General features: G+C 42.5%; 1 protein-coding gene across 4 annotated transcripts in view; it reads left to right on the top strand.

The window, feature by feature from the left end:
- Nucleotides 1–21,392, top strand: part of LOC147027668 (uncharacterized) — a 201,041-nt gene that overhangs the window by 10,988 nt on the left and 168,661 nt on the right. Inside the window, exon 2 of one of the 4 annotated variants that reach the window (XM_085877212.1) lies at nt 947–1,059. The exons of the other annotated variants lie outside the window; for them this stretch is intronic. The gene's annotated coding sequence lies outside the window, so the exon portion shown is untranslated. The remainder of the gene's footprint in view (nt 1–946; nt 1,060–21,392) is intronic. 4 annotated transcript variants of the gene reach the window in all.

The raw sequence follows: 21,392 nt of genomic DNA, 5'->3' as shown, positions 1-21,392 counted from the left end.
TGGCTGACATCATCATAGAAACTCTGCCATTTTGACAAATATCAAGATGGTGGGATTGCATTCATGGTTTCACAAATCCATTGGTAATTGTTCCAAACATCCCCCCTGTGTTTCATCATGCAGTTTTAAACTTAGAAGCAAGAGGTATGCTCAGTCTAGTGTGACCATAGCACAGATGGTTATTTTTTTTTCTGAAATCTTGTGTGTTAATTGTAGATTAAATTGTGATTAAAAGTTTAAAATGTCATTTTGACCATACATGACTAAGTCCGAAAATATACAAATTTGATATTGACACCCACCCCGATGTCGTTTAGCATGTTATTCTGAAGATATTTGGCATGGTTGCCAGCTTCAAACAAAACACACCATGCTAATTGCTTTTTTTATCTTGCCAAAACGAAGTTTTTGCAAGATATGTTAGTCAACTTGGAAGGTTCTTTTTTGTTTTGTTTGTTTGTTTGTTTGTCTGTAATCACGTATAAAAAATTCTGCAGAGCACAGTTATCATTGGAAATTTTTGTAACTTCGCATATCAGAGGCCTATAGAGGTCCCTTTCAGTGCACAAAATTTTGAAGGTCAAGGTCACTTTGTCGCAAATCAGGGGAGTCGACGAAACCCTTATTTTTTGAGTAATTTTGATCGGATCGTCTTCAAACTTCATGGGAATATAGCTCATGGTCTGGCGCTCAGCTGATTAATTTTTGGTGGCGATTGGCCTTCACCTTCATGGTTAGCGCCTGAGGTCAATCATATTTGACCCCAAGGTCAAATTTTCAAGTTTTAGGAACCATATCGTGTAGTACCTCAAATTGAACACCTCGATGAGTGCTTTCTAGATATGTCAAGCTTGAGACATTATGACGTCATTCGGTGACGTTATGAGTCAAACATATATTTTTCATGGTTACTCTGTAGAACAATTCTCATCGGAATCTCTCGTAGGCAGATATTCCTCAAGGAGTCGCTCCTGGTGGATAGCAGCTCTGTTCACCTCAGTGTGACCTTAAAGAAGTCACACGTGGTCACCTTTTGGCAAGATACGGGTCACCCTGCAGGTGACATTGGTTTATTTTTTTTTGGCCTGTTGCCCGGCCGAGTAATATAGTCACACGATATCTCAAAAAGTTTTATGGATGGATTCAGATGAAACTTGATGGACAGGTTTTGAGTGTGACAAGGATGACAATTTTGGTGAAGATCTGGATCTGAGAGTTTTAACATCTTAGCAATTGAGAAGAATTCTGGTATTTACACTTTCTGGAGCATTAATTCTTCCTTGGAGTTCTAAGATCGAATTGGATGCCTCAATATCGGGTCAGTTAAAGTTTTTGATTTTTCAACTTTACATACAAATTTGGATTTAGTACGAGTGAGGGATTTAGTCCTAGCTCTTCAAAGTGATTGACAAGGTTTTTAACTCTTTTATAAGTTATGTGCCAGATTTGATGGAGCATTGTTTTCTAAAAAGAAGTACTCAAGTTTCAATTGTTTTGATAAGCAGAAGTTTAAAGATGCTGTTTATTTAATATAATTTAATACTTTTGTGTCTTTTTGTGGGATAATGTTTCAACAGGTTAAGGGTATTCCCATGGGTGGGGATTGCAATCCCCGACCAGCGGACATTTTTCTTATTTTCTATGAATTTTCATTCATGCTGAAACTGATGAAGGAGAAAAAATTAGGATTAGCTAAAATATCTCATCATGTATGTTCTTGAAATACAGCCAAAACGGTACACAATAGTGCAAAAATTTTTGGGCCACCTTGCTCACCATTCTCCTGCGGTGTGCAGTATCAAGTTTCGTTCAAATCTGGCAAGGAAAGAAATTATTTAAAAAATCAATTCCCGATTAAGTTAAGTACTCCGGGAGGATTTGATCAATGCAAACAACCTCAGCAGTATAGTTTGCTGGAGCTATCTTTTTATTTTGTTTTCTTGAAATGATTTTTTTATCATCAACCGCTGTCACAACAGGAACCCAACGGGTTCACGGGTCATCAAGTAGATGATATTTGTGTGATAAACTATAATTATTTTGATAGGCAGCTTCACAAGATTTATCCAGATAGCCTCATGACAAACAGGAGTGGTAATGATTGTACAGTTGCTGGATATTTGGATGTGTTGGTTAGAATTTGACAGAATGGTTTAAGTGTGAGTGTATATCATGAAGTTGTTGATTTCAGTTTTCCTGTTGTCTTGTACATCTTTACAGGGAGCAATGCACCAAATAAATGGGTTACAATGTCGTTTCATCTCAGATACTTAGATTTGCAATAATTTGTTCAATATAGAATGATTTTGTGGAACGTGCTGACAAGGTTTTTTTCCCCATCATGATAAACAGAGGATATTTGGTGATTGTTTGATCAGGTCTTGTAAGAATGTCTTGAGACTCCATCGTCACCTTTTACTTAAGTTTAGTTGGTTTTCATGCAGACAAGTTCCGATTGCATTTGATATAATAATGAATTAATTATTTAATTAATATTATTAATGAAACGTGTGTGTGTGTGTGTGTGTGTGTGTGTGTGTGTGTGTGTGTGTGTGTGTGTGTGTGTGTGTGTGTGTGTGTGTGTGTGTGTGTGTGTTATGTGTATATATTGTTATGGATTTCCGGCGTGCGAGCGACCGCGTTTAGCCAATGGCAGCCGTCTCGCCCACCGAATGGACAATCCAGTCACGGCTTTCCGGATCAACGCCGGAAACCAGCTACAGGTGTGTTTTTAAGCACACCACAGCCGAGTCAATATTCTACCCGCGCGCGACAGGGTCAATCGCCGAATTGTCGATATACCTAATTATTCGCGCGGGCAGACTACCAAGAGACTGTACCTCAACGGGGCCGCTGGGACACGAGCCGCTTAATGCAGCTCGCTCCGTTTTGGGATAACCGAGCGGGGTGTTATCGTGAGCCCCGTTGGACCCGATCGCTTTACCGGCTATTTAAAAACCAACTATATTCCGAGTGCAAGATGGCAGTTCAATCAAGGGAAAAGACGCAACGAACGGGGTACATGTAAAGAAGCACATTTATTTCACAACCAAACATGCACGTATACAATCATGCAATGAATGGGGGAAGGGACAAGACGCGAGCAAGACAAAGAGCTACGACCGTCTATTTATTATGTACATGCACTTAACAATTCTACTTAGCGGACAAGGTGCCACAACGTTCATTCGAAAGCAAAGAAAAACCCCAGGACAGACGAGGGGCAGACTGGACCCCTTGGGGTCTTTATTGACACGGAGCTGTGTAGACCGCAGAAGCTCCGCGAGACGGGGACTGGCGAGACTGGCTACCTTTACCTCGCTGGGGCCACCCGCGACGTCCTGTCTCCGCGACCCACGGTAAGGCACGGCTCGGCAGGCCACGCGCCTTGGCTCCGCTGCGCTCTCTCCTCCTTTCCACACTCCTCCACAACCTCCCGCAGCCGACGACTCGGAGAGCGAGCAACCACGACCTCCAGACCTCCAGACTTTCCGACCTCGCCAACCGCCAACTCAGACCTTGTCCGCGCATTCAGCGTGCTCTTTTATAACGACAGCGCCTCACCCCCCCCCTTCTTGGCACGCGGGGGAAAATTCCAGGAGAGATCGACTCAGCTCTTTTGGTTTAATCACTGCCTCCCCGCGTCTCCTCCGCACGTGCTTCTCGTTGGGGGGGGGGGAGGGGGGCTGAGGCCGTCGTCCATTCTCTCCCGACGAATGTCAGGCTTCTTGCAACCCTGCTGAGGTGGCAACGTGATGGTGGTCACGGTGGCTGGCGTTTTGTGGTGGTCGTGAGGGTGGTGTGGTTGGGCGCTTGTGGTTAAGGTGGTTGTGTGAAGGCAGTGGTGGAGAAGGTGTTGGTGGTGGTTGTTGTGAAGCGGTTGATGAGAGCGATGTTGGTGGTGGAGGTGGTGGTTGTGAAGCGGTTGGTCCAAAATAACGATAGTAAAAGAAAAACGGCTATCTCGAAGATCACAGCCCTGAGCACACAAATAAATCCCATTCGACAACGGTGGGGAAATCTATCTGAACACAGACTTATCGGCATAACTGAACTCAGGACCGATATGGTGTTCTGCGAATTTCCACAGCCGTAACAAAATATATATATATATATATATATATATATATATATATATATATATATATATATATATATATGTATGTATGTGCCAAGGATATATATAGTCGGGTGGTAGGAAGGGGGAATCACCACCGGAAGAGGGACAAATTTTCATCCAACTTTTCAAGACCAGTTTTTTGTGTAGATTACGAATATGAAAGGTGATCAGCCAGGTTCGGGGCTTTTCTGAGATATTGCGGGTCAAATGTCAACCGGGGTCAAATTTAGCCAATTTTGAGTTTTTATTATAAAACTGATTCTGAAAGCGAAAATACTCTGTATTTATGGCTCTTTTATACTTTCAAGTGTCTAATCTTTATCAAAACAGAAAATCAAATCATTTTAGGGCTGACCTGAACTCAAAGTTCAAAGGTCAACAAATAACTACTCATGAAAAAACAGATAAAATGCCTAAAACTGGTCTATGTTGCTGAAAATTGTGATCAATGTTTCATCTAAGCTAAAATGGAGGAACGGGCACCCCTGCCCATTTTCCCACCCATGTGTCATTGTGGGGTCACCCAGGGGCACCTCCTTGCCCCCAGAACGTTTTCAAAAATATTTATTTTTGAAAATTGCAAACAATTTCAAACTGGTAAAATAGCCTGAAGTCTGTGTTAAAAAAAAACAAAAAAAACCCGCTAAAACTGAAAAGAATAAATTGAAAATGACAATGAGTAATTTCCATCTTTTGCAGCCAGTGGCGTATCTCGTCTGAAACTAATGAAGCAAAAGCTTAAGGGCCCCCAATCTCGGAGGGGCCCATGAAGCAACTTTTTACTATGCCTACTATGTTACTATGCCTACAATGTAACTATGTTACTATGTTACTGTACAGGCTTAAAGCCAATATCTTATTCTACTTTTCGATCATATGCCGCCAATTTTCTCTCATCTTTCCACTCCAACATCATGACACTTGATGATACGCATCCTGGTGCCAAGGATGATCTTCTGAAGAAAGGCATGTCTGTCGAGAAGAACAATACTGGTATCGGACAGTCAACTGATGCAGCTGGAGAGCAGACTTTTATGAAAAATTCAAAGACACCAGGTGGCATCAAGAACTTCACTCATCAGGAAACAGCATACAGAAAGTGGGTGCTGAATCGTCCATTTACATCTGCTATGATTTCTTCTCTGCTGGAACTTACCAAGCTCGATGACATGAGTCACAATCCAAGGAAGTGCATAAGACCAAACGAGATCCAAAAATCAGATGATCATGTAAAAAAGGACTATGCAAGTTATCAAGTCAGATTTTATCAATCTATTCTCACATGAAATTGATCCTAACGAACTGTTCAACATAGTTTCAGGCAAACCATTACCGGATGATGTCGCTGCTCACCTTTTGTCAACACAACAACGAGGAAGAGAACCCTACAATGCGTTCAACTCCCGACTCGATACCGAAAAGAATGGTGAAACCACACGCTTTTTTTAATCCGATATCAAGAGTTCCATGGAGAAGCTTTCAAGACAACCTGAAGAAGACAACAGTAAAATCTGCAGCAGGAAAGACCAAAGATGTAACAGTACAGAGAGATATTCTTGTATTACTGGCAGCAAAGTCATGTAAAGAAAACGTCCGTCGATTTGGATAAAGCATTGAAGTATCCTTTAGCAACGGTACCTCTACCTCTTGCGACAGCAGATGGCAGTCGTCGGAAAACACCAAGAAGTAAGATGATGGAAGCTGCACTCACATCACTGAATTTACCGAACACAGCCTCTGATGTCCCAGAAAATGCAGTTTACGTGATTGACCTTATTGCGTATTTACGTTCGTTGGTGAATGCACCAGATACGTTTCGGTTGTTAGCCAGGAGAATTATGGCTGACATACCCACACGTTACAAAGTGTTATATTTTGCGTGTGACACATACAATGCACATTCCATAAAACAGGCTGAACAAACTGCAAGAGGGAAGTCAGATGAGTACATTCTGCGCACACCTGATATCAGAATTCCGGCGGCATTTGGACAGTGTATGTGCAATGGAGGGAACAAAGAGAGAATGATGGAGCTGATTGAACAGGTTCTCTGTGAAGAGGAAAGTCTCATTGGAGACGGGAGTTGTGCACTATGCAAGGGGGAATCTCTGCATGAAGATAACGTCACACTGCTCAGAGGAAATATCAGCCCTGGCTACTGACCACATAAAGGCTGATACAAAGATCTGCTACCTCACCCAACATGCACCAGATGAAAACTCTGGTGGTTCCACGGTCTGTGTAGTGCGTTCAAGTTCTGGGGATACAGACATTCCAATCATTTTACTGGCCAACAAACGTGAAAATTTAAAGATCATCATAGATCACGGGAGTGGCAAAGGTCGGCGATTCCTTGATCTGGGTCATTGTCAACTCACTGTACTCCAGAAACGTGCATTGCTTGGTATCCACGCCTTTTCGGGAAATGACTACATTTCTTCATTTTTCCGAAAAGGGAAGAAAACTTGGTGGACACTGATAAAAGATGATGAAGATATGCAGAAAGTATTCGCAGAACTGAGCAACGAGCAACAACTTTCCAGCGTAGTGTTTGATGGACTTCAAATATGTACTTGTGCAATCTACAATCAAAGGAGATGCAAACGTATTAATGAAGCCAGATCTAATATTTTCTGGAATTGATTTCGAGACGGCAAGGTAGCTTATCTGTGTGCATTACCCCCATGTGAGTCAGCACTGGCATTACATTCAGCAAGAAGTAAACCATAGGTGGACTGAAGATTTATCAATCCATTAGGTTGATATACCATATCCTGAAGATGTTGTGGAACTTCTGTGTAATATTTCTGATGAAGATAGTGAAGACGAGTTATCAGACTACAGTGAAGACAGTGATTGTGATGAAATGTCTAACATCTATATTTGGTGATTGTATCCAGTGACCTAGGTATACTACTTCCACTGTCTTTAGCTAGATTTCTTAAATGTAATAACTGTTGATTCATCTGACTGTCTTCTTCTTCTTCTTCTTCTTCTTCTTCTTCTTCTTCTCCTTCTTCTTCTCCTTCTCCTTCTCCTTCTCCTTCTCCTTCTCCTTCTCCTTCTCCTTCTCCTTCTCCTTCTCCTTCTCCTTCTCCTTCTCCTTCTCCTTCTCCTTCTCCTTCTCCTTCTCCTTCTCCTTCTCCTTCTCCTTCTCCTTCTCCTTCTCCTTCTCCTCCTCCTCCTCCTCCTCCTCGTCCTCGTCCTCGTCCTCGTCCTCGTCCTCCTCCTCCTCCTCCTCCTCCTCCTCCTCCTCCTCCTCCTCCTCCTCCTCCTCTTCCTCCTCCTCCCATTGGGGGTCGCCACAGCGGATCAACCGTCTCCATTTCGCTCTCTCCTCCACATCTTCTATTGACACTCGAACCGCCCGCATGTCCGCCATCACCGCATCCATGAACCTCTTCTTTGGCCTTCCTCTTCTCCTGCCTGGCGGCTCCATCCTCAGCATCCTTCTCCCGATATACTCCGCTTCCCTCCTGTGCACATGTCCAAACCATCTTAATCTCGCCTCTCTCACTTTGTTTCCAAACCGTCCTACCTGCGCTGTCCCTCTAATATACTCATTCCTTATCCTGTCCATCCTCGTCACTCCCAACGAGAATCGCAGCATCTTTAACTCTGCCACCTCCAGCTCCGCTTCCTGTCTTTTTGTTAGCGCCACCGCCTCCAAACCATACAACATGGCTGGTCTCCCTCCCGTCATATACTTTCCCCTTGACTCTTTCAGCTACCCTTCTGTCACAAATCACTCCTGCAACTCTTCTCCACCCACTCCATCCTGCCTGCACTCTCTTTTTCACTTCTCTCCCACACTCTCCGTTACTTTGGACAGTTGATCCCAAGTATTTAAACCCATCCACCTTCCCCACCTCAACTCCTTGCAACCGCACCATACCACCACCCTCCCTCTCATTTACACACATGTACTCCGTCTTACTCCTACTGACTATCATTCCCCTTTTCTCCAGTGCGTACCTCCACCTCTCGAGGCTCGCCTCAGCCTGCTCCCTACTCTCTCTGCAGATCATGATGTCATCCGCGAACATCATAGTCCATGGAGACTCCAGTCTGATCTCGTCCGTCAACCTGTCCATCACCATTGCAAACAGGAAAGGGCTCAGATTTGATCCTTGGTGCAATCTCACTTTAACCTTAAACCGCTCCGTCATTCCTATCGCACAGCTCACCGCTGTCACACTGTCCTCGTACATATCCTGCACGATCCTCACATACTTCTCCACCACTCCCGACTTCCTCATACAATGCCACAACTCTTCTCTTGGCACCCTATCATAAGCTTTCTCTAAATCCACAAACACACAATGTAACTCCTTCTGGCCTTCCCTATTCTTCTTCATCAACATTCTCAAAGCAAACATCGCATCAGTGGTGCTCTTTCCTGGCATAAACCCATATTGCTGCTCACAAATCGTCACCTCTCCTCTCAACCAAGCTTCCACTACTCTTTCCCACAACTTCATGGTGTGGCTAAACAACTTTATCCCTCTGTAATTTCCACAGCTCTGCACATCACCCTTGTTCTTGAAAATCGGAACCAGTACACTTGATTTCCACTCCTCCGGCATTTTCTCACTTTCCAAGGTTTTATAAAACAATCTGGTTTACAACCCCACTGCCATCTCTCCTAAGCACTGCCATGCCTCCACTTATATATCATTTGGACTAACCGTCTTTCCACTTTTCATCCTCTTCATAGCAGTCCTCACTTCATCCTTACTGATCCACCCCACTTCCTGATTCACTATCTCCACCTCTTCCAACCTTCTCTCTCTCTCATTTTCTTCATTCATCAGCTCCTCAAAGTACTCCATCCACCTTCTCAACACACTCTCCTCGCTCGTCAGCACATTCCCATTTACGTCCTTTATCACCCTAACCTGCAGCACATCCTTCCCAGCTCGGTCCCTCTGTCTTGCCAATTGGTATAAATCCTTTTCCCCTTCCTTTGTATCCAACTTCTCATACAACTTGTCATATGCCTTTTTCTTTGCCTTTGCCACCTCTCTCTTTGCCTTTCGCCGCCACTCCTTGTACTCCTGCCTACTTTCTTCATCTCTCTGACTATCCCACTTCTTTTTCACCAACCCCTTCTTCCTTATACTTTCCTGTACTTCCTCGTTCCACTACCAAGTCTCCTTATCTTCCTTCCTTTGTCCAGATGTCACACCAAGTACCTTCCCAGCTATCTCCCTCACCACTTCTGCTGTGGTTGCCCAATCATCCCACCCATCTTTACCACCATCCAACACCTGTCTCGCCTCCTCCCTAAATTCCACGCAACAGTCTTCCTCCTTCAGCTTCCACCATCTGGTCCTTGGATTAGCCCTCACTCTCTTCCTCAACCTCACCTCCAAAATCATCCTGCAGACCACCAATCGATGCTGTCGAGCTACACTCTCCCCTGCCACCACCTTCGAGTCTCTAATCTCTTTCAGGTTGCATCTCCTGCTGAAGATGTAATCCACCTGTGTGCACTTTCCTCCACTCTTGTATGTCACTCGGTGTTCCTCCTTCTTCTTGAAATACATATTTACCACTGCCATTTCCATTCTTTTTGCAAACTCTACACCATTTGCCCTTCCACATTTCTCTTGTTGAGACTGTACCGACCCATCACCTCCTCATCCTCTTTGTTCCCTTCCCCAACATGCCAATTGAAATCTGCTCCAATCACCACTCTTTCATCCTTGGATACACTCTCCACCACTTCATCTAACTCACTCCAGAAATCTTCTTTATACTCCATCTCACACCCCATATGTGGGGCATATGCACTGATGACATTCATCATCACCCCTTCAATTTCCAACTTCACACTCATCACTCGGTCAGACAATCTCCTTACCTCCAATACCCTCTTGACATAATCTTCCTTCAGGATTACCCCGACACCATTTCTCCTCCCATCCACACCATGGTAGAACAGTTTGAAACCACCTCCAATGCCCCAAGCCTTGCTCCCATCCACTTGGTCTCTTGTACACACAGTATGTCCACCTTTCTTCTCTCCATCATATCAGCCAACTCTCGCCCTTTGCCAGTCATCGTCCCAACATTCAGAGTTCCAACTCTCACCTCCACACTTCTACTCTTCCCCCTCTCCCACTGCCTCCAGACTCGCCTTCCCCGTCTCCTTCTCCTCCTTCGCCCAGCAGTAGCACAATTTCCACTGGTACCCTGCTGACCACCGGTACCGGTGGCGGTCGTTGGTAACCCGGGCCTCGACCGATCCAGTATGGAAATTTGTTTTGTTGTCCGCATAATGATTTGGCACAGGTTTTTACGCCGGATTCCCTTCCTGACGCAACCCTGGTCGCCTCTTACGACACACAGGGATATGGTACACCTATTCTAACCGGGGCATACACCGGGCCCAGTACACTGGTCCTCATTTCGCCAACCTCGGAAGGATGACGGGCTGAGTCAACCCCCTGGTGTTATCGGACTTGATATATATATATATATATATATATATATATATATATATATATATATATATATATATATATATATATATATATATATATATATATATCTATCCCAAGTATTGAACACGGACAACTTGGTGTGTTTATATATATATATATATATATATCTATCCCAAGTATTGAACACGGACAACTTGGTGTGTTTATATATATATATATATATATATATATATATATATATATATATATATATATATAAACACACCAAGTTGTCCGTGTTCAATACTTGGGATAGATATATATATATATATATATATATATATATATATATATATATATATATATATATATATATATATATATATATATATATATATATATATATATATATATATATCTATCCGAAGTATTGAACACGGACAACTTGGTGTGTTTATATATATATATATATATATATATATATATATATATATATATATATATATATATATATATATATATATATATATATATATATATATATATATATATATATAAACACACCAAGTTGTCCGTGTTCAATACTTGGGATAGATATATATATATATATATATATATATATATATATATATATATATATATATATATATATATATATATATATATATATATATATATATATATATATATATATATATCTATCCCAAGTATTGAACACGGACAACTTGGTGTGTTTATATATATATATATATATATATATATATATATATATATATATATATATATATATATATATATATATATATATATATATCCCAAGTATTTAACACGAACAACTTGGTGTATGTATATATATAAATTCAGTGGCCCAACGGGGCTTGAACTCAGGACCTTTTGGGTCCCAAGTCGCTGCCCTAACCACTGCGCCAACACCAGGCTTTGATTCATCTGACTGTACCTGATTGAAACATGTTTTTAGGGGTATTACATATTAAAGCATCTTAATGTTTCATCCAGAATCTATGAGGAGCAGGGGCAGTTCAGACAAAAGGGCATTTATGCATTAAAAAGATTTTCAGTTGTTTTAAAGAAAAATGTTTGATATATATATATATATATATATATATATATATATATATTTTTTTTTTTAAGGCAATGTCTGAATAAAAATCAATAGACAATGCATGAATTTTTATTACTATAGTGGTTGGAAATTACATATGATAATGAAATTTGAATAGAAAAAAAACAATTAAAAAAAAACTTTTGGGTGCAAGTGGGTGCCTTTGTGGCACGCTACAACGGTGGGGCAGAAAGAACGGACGTTGGACGGCCCACACCTCTACTTTAGCTTGGATGAAACATTAGATGATTACTATTTTGAGCAACCAAGTTATCTCGGTGTCAGCATCGTATCAGTTTTTGCATCGGTTGTTATTTGTTGACCTTTGACCTTTGAGTTAAGGTCACCCATAAAAAGATGTGAGTTGTGTTTTTTTATTTTTTATAAGGATTAGACACTTGAAAGCATAAACGAGTCATAAAAATACTGCATTTTAGCTTTCAGAATCAGTTTTATAGTAAAAACTCATAATTGGCTAAATTTGACCCCGGTTGACATTTGACCCGCAATATCTCGGAAACGCCCCCGAACCTGGCTGATCACCTTTCATATTCGTCATCGACACAAAAAACTGATCTAGAAAAGTTAGATGAAAATTTGTCCCTCTTCCGGTGGTGATTCTCCCCCTCCCACCACCGGTCTAATATATGTACATGGGCAATTCCACAGAAAATGTTACCTCAGGGTGAAAAAATGAAATTTATTGTTTTCCTCTGAAGAGTAATGGAAAAGGTCCATATTTTGAAGACAAAGTAAAAAAAGTCTGAAATTATATGAAGAATATATATTTTTTTAGCTATCCAAACAGAGCACAGTTGAACCAAGCTGAAGTGAAAATCTATATTAATATTTTGGCACGCACCTTTTTTTTTGTTCCACCATCAGATTTTTGTAACTGCATGAAATGAAACAAGCTTTGACATATATAGTAATGATATTATTGTCTTCCTTAAGAGGCCCCTCAAAATTCGTTTTGATGATTATCATCTATATTAATATTTCGGCATGCCCCTTTTTTTGTTCCACCATCAGATTTTTGTTATTGCATGAAATGAAACAAGCTTTGACATATTATATAGTAATGATATTATTGTCTTCCTTAAGAGGCTCCTCAAAATTCGTTTTGATGATTATGGTAGTTAAACAGTTCATGTTCATCTGACTTTTTATTATTCCTACTGCACTTCATTAGAACATAGATTGTGGATGGATGCACAGATCCCAGGAGAACAACTATAGCTGTACAGAACAATTCATATTATCGATGGATAAAAATGATATTTAATTGATATTATAATAAATTGTTTATTTAAAATATCTTCAAATTTTGTGAGTTTTTAGTTTGTTGTGAAATATTAGGTCCTCGGGTCTCCGCATAGTGGCGTACAGGCTTAAGTCGTACTTCTGTTTACTGCCGTAGAAAATCACAGAACCATCCGATCGACATGCTGTTAACAGTTTCAGAATCAGCTAAATTCTACAACATATGAATATGGAGACGAAACTGATCCGGCCAGCTAAAATCTACAAGATATGAATATGTAGACGAAACTGATCCGGGCTTTTGGAGCACTTTAAAGTCGGGTGCTCTGTAATTTTAATGCGCTCTATGGATCCTCCGGAACTCACGAATGGTACGCGTTGTGTAGTCACTAAACTTCGTGGTAATATCATCGAAGTGGAGCTACTGCTGGACAGTCGAAGGGGAAAACCTGAATGATAATCAATGGATAAAAATGATATAATATATTGTTTAAAATACATTCATGCTATCTGTCTTTTACCATATGTTGCCAGTGACGCCCGTCGAAGACGGGCACCTGAACTAGTATATTATATTTGGACAGCCAACATTCAAGAAAACAATTTTGCTTTATCAAAAGCAAATAAGTCTGGACAAAGCAGCAGTCTGTTAACAAAGTCTTTTTCATCCATTAAGTGTTAAGTGATAATACCAAAAAATCCTGTGAAGCAGTAATTCTAATTCTAAAAGAAAGCTTTGGCCTTGTAATTAACACCTTACAAGAGGAAATCATGAGAAAGTATCTATTATTTGAAACAGACCCCAAAGGAAGGGTTGATTTGCACTGCACAGTGGTGTAATGTCCATGACGTTTTAGACAAAAAGTTTTTGTATCATGAGTTTTTGGTCACTTTTGTTCAAAAGCCATTTTCAAAGTGAGAATGTGATATCTCATAATATCTCAGGATTTAAAAAAAACTTTCTTGGTTTGTCCACATTTGATGTCATGGACATAGCAATAGCTACACGTCATGGACATTACATATAGCATATATGTTCAAACGTGAAACTTTGTTGAATTCTACAGCATAGTCTTATTTAATAGTCAAAATCTGGATAATGTGGTCTGATGTCCTATAAAATTGACCTAATTAAAATTCACTTGAGGCCATAAACAATAAACTACATTACAGACTATGCATTTACTCATTTCAGAACACTCAGAGTGAAGAACGCTCAGACTATACCCATGCATTAATACAGGTAGACTTTTCAGAGAACTACATGGCACACTATCAGGATAAAGTTCAGTCTGTAAACAAAGCGGCAGTTTACAGCAGCAGTCTGAACAAAGAACAACTGTCAGTCATTCATCATAGTTAGTGATACCCTTGAGCACAACAAGAATGTTGTAGCAACATTCATGGACACAATCATCAACAATGTTGTAGAGAAGTCTCCCCAAATAACCATGATAGATATCTTCAGTGATGGAGCAGCTTCCCAATTTAAGAACAAGTATGTTTTCAAGTACTTGTGTCACTTATACGAGAAGACTGGTTTACAGCTTCAGTGGCAATTTTTTGCTACCTCTCACGGCAAGGGAGCAGTAGATGGAATTGGGGATCACTCAAGAGGCTCATTTCATCTGCAGTTAATAGTAGGGGCCACAGAGTTCAAGATGCAGCAAGTTTTGCAGCTGCTCCAAAAGATAACTGCACCAAAGTATGTGTTCTGGAGATTACACAAGAAAACATCTCATCATTCCTTGTCGAAAATAGCATAGAGGAGCAGTGGATGTCTGTTTCTTCCTTGAAGGGCACACAGGGAGTCCACTGGTTGAAGCCTGTGAGCAAGGCCTGCATTCAGCACACGCCTTACTTCCAAGCAGATGCAAGCCAGTTGGGAGTGCATTTCTTCAGCGATACTTACTGACTAGAAACTGACAAGGCTCAACCACAAAGTCACCAACCCACATTAATTCAGATTGGATCATTTGTCTGTGTGAAGTTTCTCACAAAAAAATCAGAAAAGTTCTTTGTTGCACAAATAACATGTACTCACAATGATGGATGCACAGTGAAATTTCTGAAGAGGCAAGGCACCTCAAGTCTCTTTGTTTACAGTGAGTCATTCATTGAACAAGAACAAATCATGGAATTGCTTCCTGCTCCCATCATGGACAACAGGGACAGATATTGTTTTCCAGATGATGTGGAAGTTGAATGAAATATATAATATTGTTCCTCTTGATTCACTGTCAATAGACATTTTACTATGGTATAAAGTCATTCATTTTACACACTTTTTAACAATTTCTGCAACAAAACAATTTCTCTCTCTAACAGTAAGGATTCATGCTGTTTTATTGTAGATCAGGGGTTCTCAATGTAAAATGAAGATGCACGATTACTGACGAGCCTCTCGTATACATTATAAGCAAAGGTGTAATGTCCGTGACATTTAGAGGACTTTGCATTCTTCATCATTTTCAGTGTCAAAAGACTTGCCAGTGTCTAGAATGTCAAACTTTACATTGTATATGAGGCTCCCAAAAATATTTCTCACAAAACGAGTGTTTCATATCGTGCTATAATTCAAAATCAGTCATCCGTGAAATTATATAACATTTTTCATCACATTGAAAATTCTTTATGCTATGATAAAAATAAGTACATCCTGAAAACCATTTGGACAATTGTAAACTTGATAATAATACTGAAATGCATGAAAATAAGTCAAAGTTTCCTGGATTTAAACTTTTATGAAAGTGGACAAAACTGTAATGTCCGTGACGTTGAAAATGTAATGTCCGTGACGTGACTTTCTGTGTTCCACAGAGCACATACTCAATTCTTTTTTCAAAATTAATTCACATACTATTATACCCTGCATTGCAAATCATTCAGTATGAAAATTGCCTTTATATCATCTAAAAACTCAGACTTTTCAACAAACATACTAGTGTGCAAAATGTCATGTCCAAAAAATGTAATGTCCGTGACGGCAGAGATTATTTAAGATTACTACCAACCCATTTACAGAATCCATCTCAACCTCTCAGTGCATACTGACCAGGATGACTGTGTGGTAATACCTGCAGATAATTTCAGATTAAACAATTTTGTATGTATGAAATGAGCTCTGAATGGTATTATAAAATGTGTGAAATGTAATGTCCGTGATGCTGGAATTGCCCATATATATACAGTGGGGCGAACAAGTATTTGATACACTGCCGATTTTGCAGGTTTCCGCACTGACAAAGCACGTAGAGGTTTGTAATTTTTATCATAGGTGCACTTCAACTGTGAAAGACGGAATCGAAAACACAAATCCTGAAAATCACATTGTATGATTTTTAAATAATTAATTTGCATTTAATTGCATGAAATAAGTATTTGATCACCCACCAACCAGGAAGAATTCTGGCTCTCACAGACGTGATAGTTTTGTCTTTAAGAAGCCCTCCCATTCTCCATTCATTACCTGTATTAACTGCACCTGTTTGAACTCGTTATATGCATAAAAGACAGCGGTCCACACTCAATCAATCAGACTCCAACCTCTCCACAATGGGCAAGACCAGAGAGCTGTCTAAGGACACCAGAGACAAAATTGTAGACTTGCACAAGGCTGGGATAGGCTACAGGACAATAGGCAAGCAGCTTGGTGAGAAGGCAACAACTGTTGGCACAATTATTAGAAAATGGAAGAAGTTCAAGACAACAGTCAATCTCCCTCGGTCTGGGGCTCCATGCAAGATCTCACCTCGTGGAGCCTCAATGATCATGAGAAAGGTGAGGGATCAGCCCAGAACTACATGGCAGGAGCTGGTCAATGACCTGAAGAGAGCTGGGACCACAGTATCAAAGAAAACCATAAGTAACACACAACGCCATCATGGATTAAAATCCTGCAGCGCACGCAAGGTCCCTCTGCTCAAGCCAGCGCATGTCCAGGCCCGTCTGAAGTTTGCTAATGACCATCTGGATGATCCAGAGGAGGAATGGGAGAAGGTCATGTGGTCTGATGAGACCAAAATAGAGTTTTTTGGTTTAAACTCCACTCGCCGTGTTTGGAGTAAGAAGAAGGATGAGTACAACCCCAAGAACACCATCCCAACCGTGAAGCATGGAGGTGGAAACATCATTCTTTGGGGATGCTTTTCTGCAAAGGGGACAGGACGACTGCACCGTATTGAAGGGAGGATGGATGGGGCCATGTATCGTGAGATCTTGGCCAACAACCTCCTTCCCTCAACAAGAGCATTGAAGATGGGGCGTGGCTGGGTCTTCCAGCATGAGAACGACCCGAAACACACAGCCAGGGCAACTAAGGAGCGGCTCCGTAAGAAGCATCTCAAAATCCTGGAGTGGCCTAGCCAGTCTCCAGACCTGAACCCAATAGAAAATCTTTGGAGGGAGCTGAAAGTCTGTGTTGCCCAACGACAGCCCCGAAACCTGAAGGATCTGGAGAAGATCTGTATGGAGGAGTGGGCCAAAATCCCTGCTGCAGTCTGTGCAAACCTGGTTAAGAACTACAAGAAACGTCTGATCTCTGTAATTGCAAACAAAGGTTTCTGTACCAAATATTAAGTTCTGATTTTCTGATGTATCAAATACTTAATTCATGCAATAAAATGCAAATTAATTATTTTAAAATCATACAATGTGATTTTCAGGATTTTTGTTTTCGATTCCGTCTTTCACAGTTGAAGTGTACCGATGATAAAAATTACAGACCTCTACGTGCTTTGTAAGTGGGAAAACCTGCAAAATCGGCAGTGTATCAAATACTTGTTCTCCCCACTGTATATTGTTGTAGATTTCCGCCTGACGACGAGCGAACGACCGCGTCTAACCAATGGTGGTCGCTTCGCCCACCGAACGGACAATCCAGTCGCGGCTTTCCGGATAAACGCCGGAAATCAGCCACGGGTGTGTTTGTAACCACACCACAACCTTGTCTGCACTCTACCCGCACTACAGGGTCCGATCGCCAAATCTTTGATTTCCCTAATTATTCGCACGGGAAGGTTACCGAGAGATTGTATCTCAACGGGACCGCTTGGAAACGAGCCGCTTAAGCAGCTCGCTTCCTTTTGGGATAACCGAGCGGGGTATTATCGCGCAGTCCCGTTGGACCCGATCACTTTACTGGCTGTTTAAAAAGTAACTATATTCCGAGTGCAAGATGGCAGCTCAATTATGGGAAGAGGACGCAACGAACAGGTTTACGTTCACACAAGGACATTTATTATAATAAAGCACGTATGCAATTAAACAAGGCAAAACGCGTATGCAATTATACAAGCAACAAAAGCACGACAAAAGAACTACGACCGTCTATACGAAATGCAATGCAAACATTTACAGCACACAAAGCACTTAACAATTTCCTACTTATTAGACGGGCCCACGGACACACGTACGCGCACACACACACACACACACACACACCCAAGAAATGGTGGCAGAGGCCTTTAATAACAGACTCCAGCTCAGAGGACAGGTGAGCTGAAACCCAGAACCTATCTCGAACCTCTCCACCTCGTGTGGTCTTCAAGTTGTTCGGACCCGGGCTCCAGCGAGAACGAACTGGATCCAATCGCCGTGAGCTGCGATCCTTCCCGAGCTCCCGTGAATCCTCCCGTGAGACGAGGAGCCGATCCTTCCCGTCGATGCGTCGCTTCCCCGAGGAACCACCTCCAAGAAGAGGTTGATGAGTCGCACCAAGCCGGGAACCAAAATGGAGAACAAAGAGCTCCACGAACCAAGAAGAAGAAGCCACCACTCGCAGCTCGAGCCGAGCGACCAGCTCAACTCTCTTCCAAACAAAGCAGCTCGAAGCAAAAAGCTCTCCCGAACCAAACAGAAGCCGATAGCCCACTGAACCACCAAAGCAAAAAGCCTCCTCCCGAACCAGGCCTCAGCCAAAGCTTACTGAGCCAGCCGAAGCAAAAAGCTTCCGAAGGCCTCAACCCTAACGCAAGCAAAGCAGGACCCGACGGTCTGCTGAGCGACTCCCCTCAACTCCCTTCTCCAACTCCGCACACAAACAAAGAAAAGATCTCCTCTTATCCTTCTCCCGCCCTTCCCCGCTCCCGGCGTGACTCATGACTCATGCCCTCATGCTCCACCCCCCGCTCAACCACGGGTGGGACGGAGTTGTTGACATGAGTCACGGGACGGCAGGGTTCTTCTTCCTCTTCGCAGAAGAGGGGGAGGGACGTCTCCATTGTTTCGTTCCCTAACTATTCAATCGATCTGCAGCGCGTCTAATCGATTTCTGAACATTTAGACAATGGAAGGTGAGCTATCTCGGGAACAAGCACTTATCGACATAGCTGACTTAAGGAACCTGCATGTTGTGTGCAATCGAATTCTAAATTCGTAACAATATATATATATATATATATATATATATATATATATATATATATATATATATATATATATATATATATATATACATATACATATACATATATATATACATATACATATACATATACATATACATATATATATATATATATATATACATATACATATATATATATATATATATATATATATATATATATATATATGTATGTATGTATTCAGGGGTTTCCTTAGAAGCCGGTTTCCGGCGACCCGCAGCCGTCTACTCAGAGAAAAAATGTCAAAGGTCGCCGCCGACTTCAGCGCCGATTTTTCGATATTTATTTATTTATTTATTTTTTGTCACCACGAAATCTCTAAACCCCCTGTTTTGAAATCCAAGACGAAAACACTTTCGTATTTCGATAAAAGCGGGCTGACTTTTACTGTTAGTACTCTCACCAGGTCTCGCACAACACTGACCTAAAAATGAGAACTATTTCATGTCAGAAATCATGCTATAATGCATCTCCAGCCATCTAGGATCCTCCGGCTTCCAGGGCCATAGGCGGGCCCTGGACCCCGTCCATACAGCTGCGCTCGCTTCGCTCGTGGTGATGGTAACCTGCTACTTTTTAATTGTAGCCTCCTACTCCAAAAAATAAGGAAACCCCTGGTATATGTCTATATATTCTTGCGAATTCGCGCCCGCCGGCGTGCGGACGGCCACGTCACTCGAATCGTGACCGCGTCGCCCACCGGACGGACAATTCAGTCGTGACCCTCCGGGAACTATCGCCCGGAGCCAGTCACGGGTGGGCCTTTCGACCTCACCACAATCGTGCCAATCGGCCACCTGTGTAGGTTAGGGTTGTTCGCCAAACTCGACCTACCTCAGTACCCACGCGGATGGTAAACCGGGCAATCGTACCTCGCCGCAGGTCGACTCCGGACACGAGCCGCTTGGGCGGCCCGTTCCGTACTATCAGGATAACCAAGCGGTGTTATCGTCGACCTCAACGGTTCAGATTATTTACCGGGCGTTTTGCACCCACTACGAACCCTTTACGTGAAGCAGGATGGAGGGTCAATAAAGAAAAGACGAAGCGAAACGGGAAAACAGTTCACACAAAGCACATTTATTTCCCGGCACACGGAAAGCACATATATACAGCCAAACAGTAAAAATGCACATATAGCAACCAAAACAAAAGCAACAACGACGCAGAGTTAATACCGACTACGCGCACACACGGCAACACTTATACAGTTCTACTTTACAGACGGCGCCAACACACATTTACACAAAAGCAAAGGAAAGAAGCCACCCTCATAGACAAGGGGGCAGACAGGCCTGTAGGCCAATTGTGCGCGTGACCTGGAGGAGCGGCCAGGTCCGCGAGACCGGGGGGTCCTACCCGCGTCCTCGTGAAGCGTTGGCGGGCGAGCCGCAGATGTGGACGCGTAGCTGTGCCCCGACTCCGTGCTCCTTGGCGGGGTTTGTTGGCACGACGTTTGGAGTGGGGTGGGAACGGGGCCCCCCTTTTTGCACTGTCTCAGTGCGGGGGATAGGGGGAATTGTTGATGCCCTGGAGGAGGAGAATGGCTGGCTGGCTTGGGTCCCGCGACGAGCGATCCCACACCGCGACCTCGTCGCCGACCGCCGCCTTCTCGCCTCGACCCGAGCTCCTTTGCCTCTTCCCGCAACTCTTCTCAGCCGACTCCAGAACCCAACTCGATGACACACCGATGACTTCGCCACCAGACTCGACTGACTTCGCCACCCGACTCGACTGACTTCGCCACTCGACTGACTTCACCACCCGACTCGACTGACTTCGCCACTCAACTGACTTCGCCACCAGACTCGACTGACTTCGCCACTCGACTGACTTCACCACCCGACTCGACTGACTTCGCCACTCAACTGACTTCGCCACCCGACTCGACTGACTTCGCCACCCGACTCGACTGACTTCGCCACCCGACTCGACTGACTTCGCCACCCGACTCGACTGACTTCGCCACCCGACTCGACTGACTTCGCCACCCGACTGACTTCGCCACCCGACTGACTTCGCCACCCGACTGACTTCGCCACCCGACTCGA

The sequence above is a fragment of the Eptatretus burgeri genome, chromosome 4, assembly GCF_056783735.1.
Source record: "Eptatretus burgeri isolate ZD-2024b chromosome 4, Ebu_testis_v1, whole genome shotgun sequence".
NCBI lineage: Eukaryota > Metazoa > Chordata > Myxini > Myxiniformes > Myxinidae > Eptatretus > Eptatretus burgeri.
This window is presented reverse-complemented; position numbering and strand designations above follow the sequence as displayed.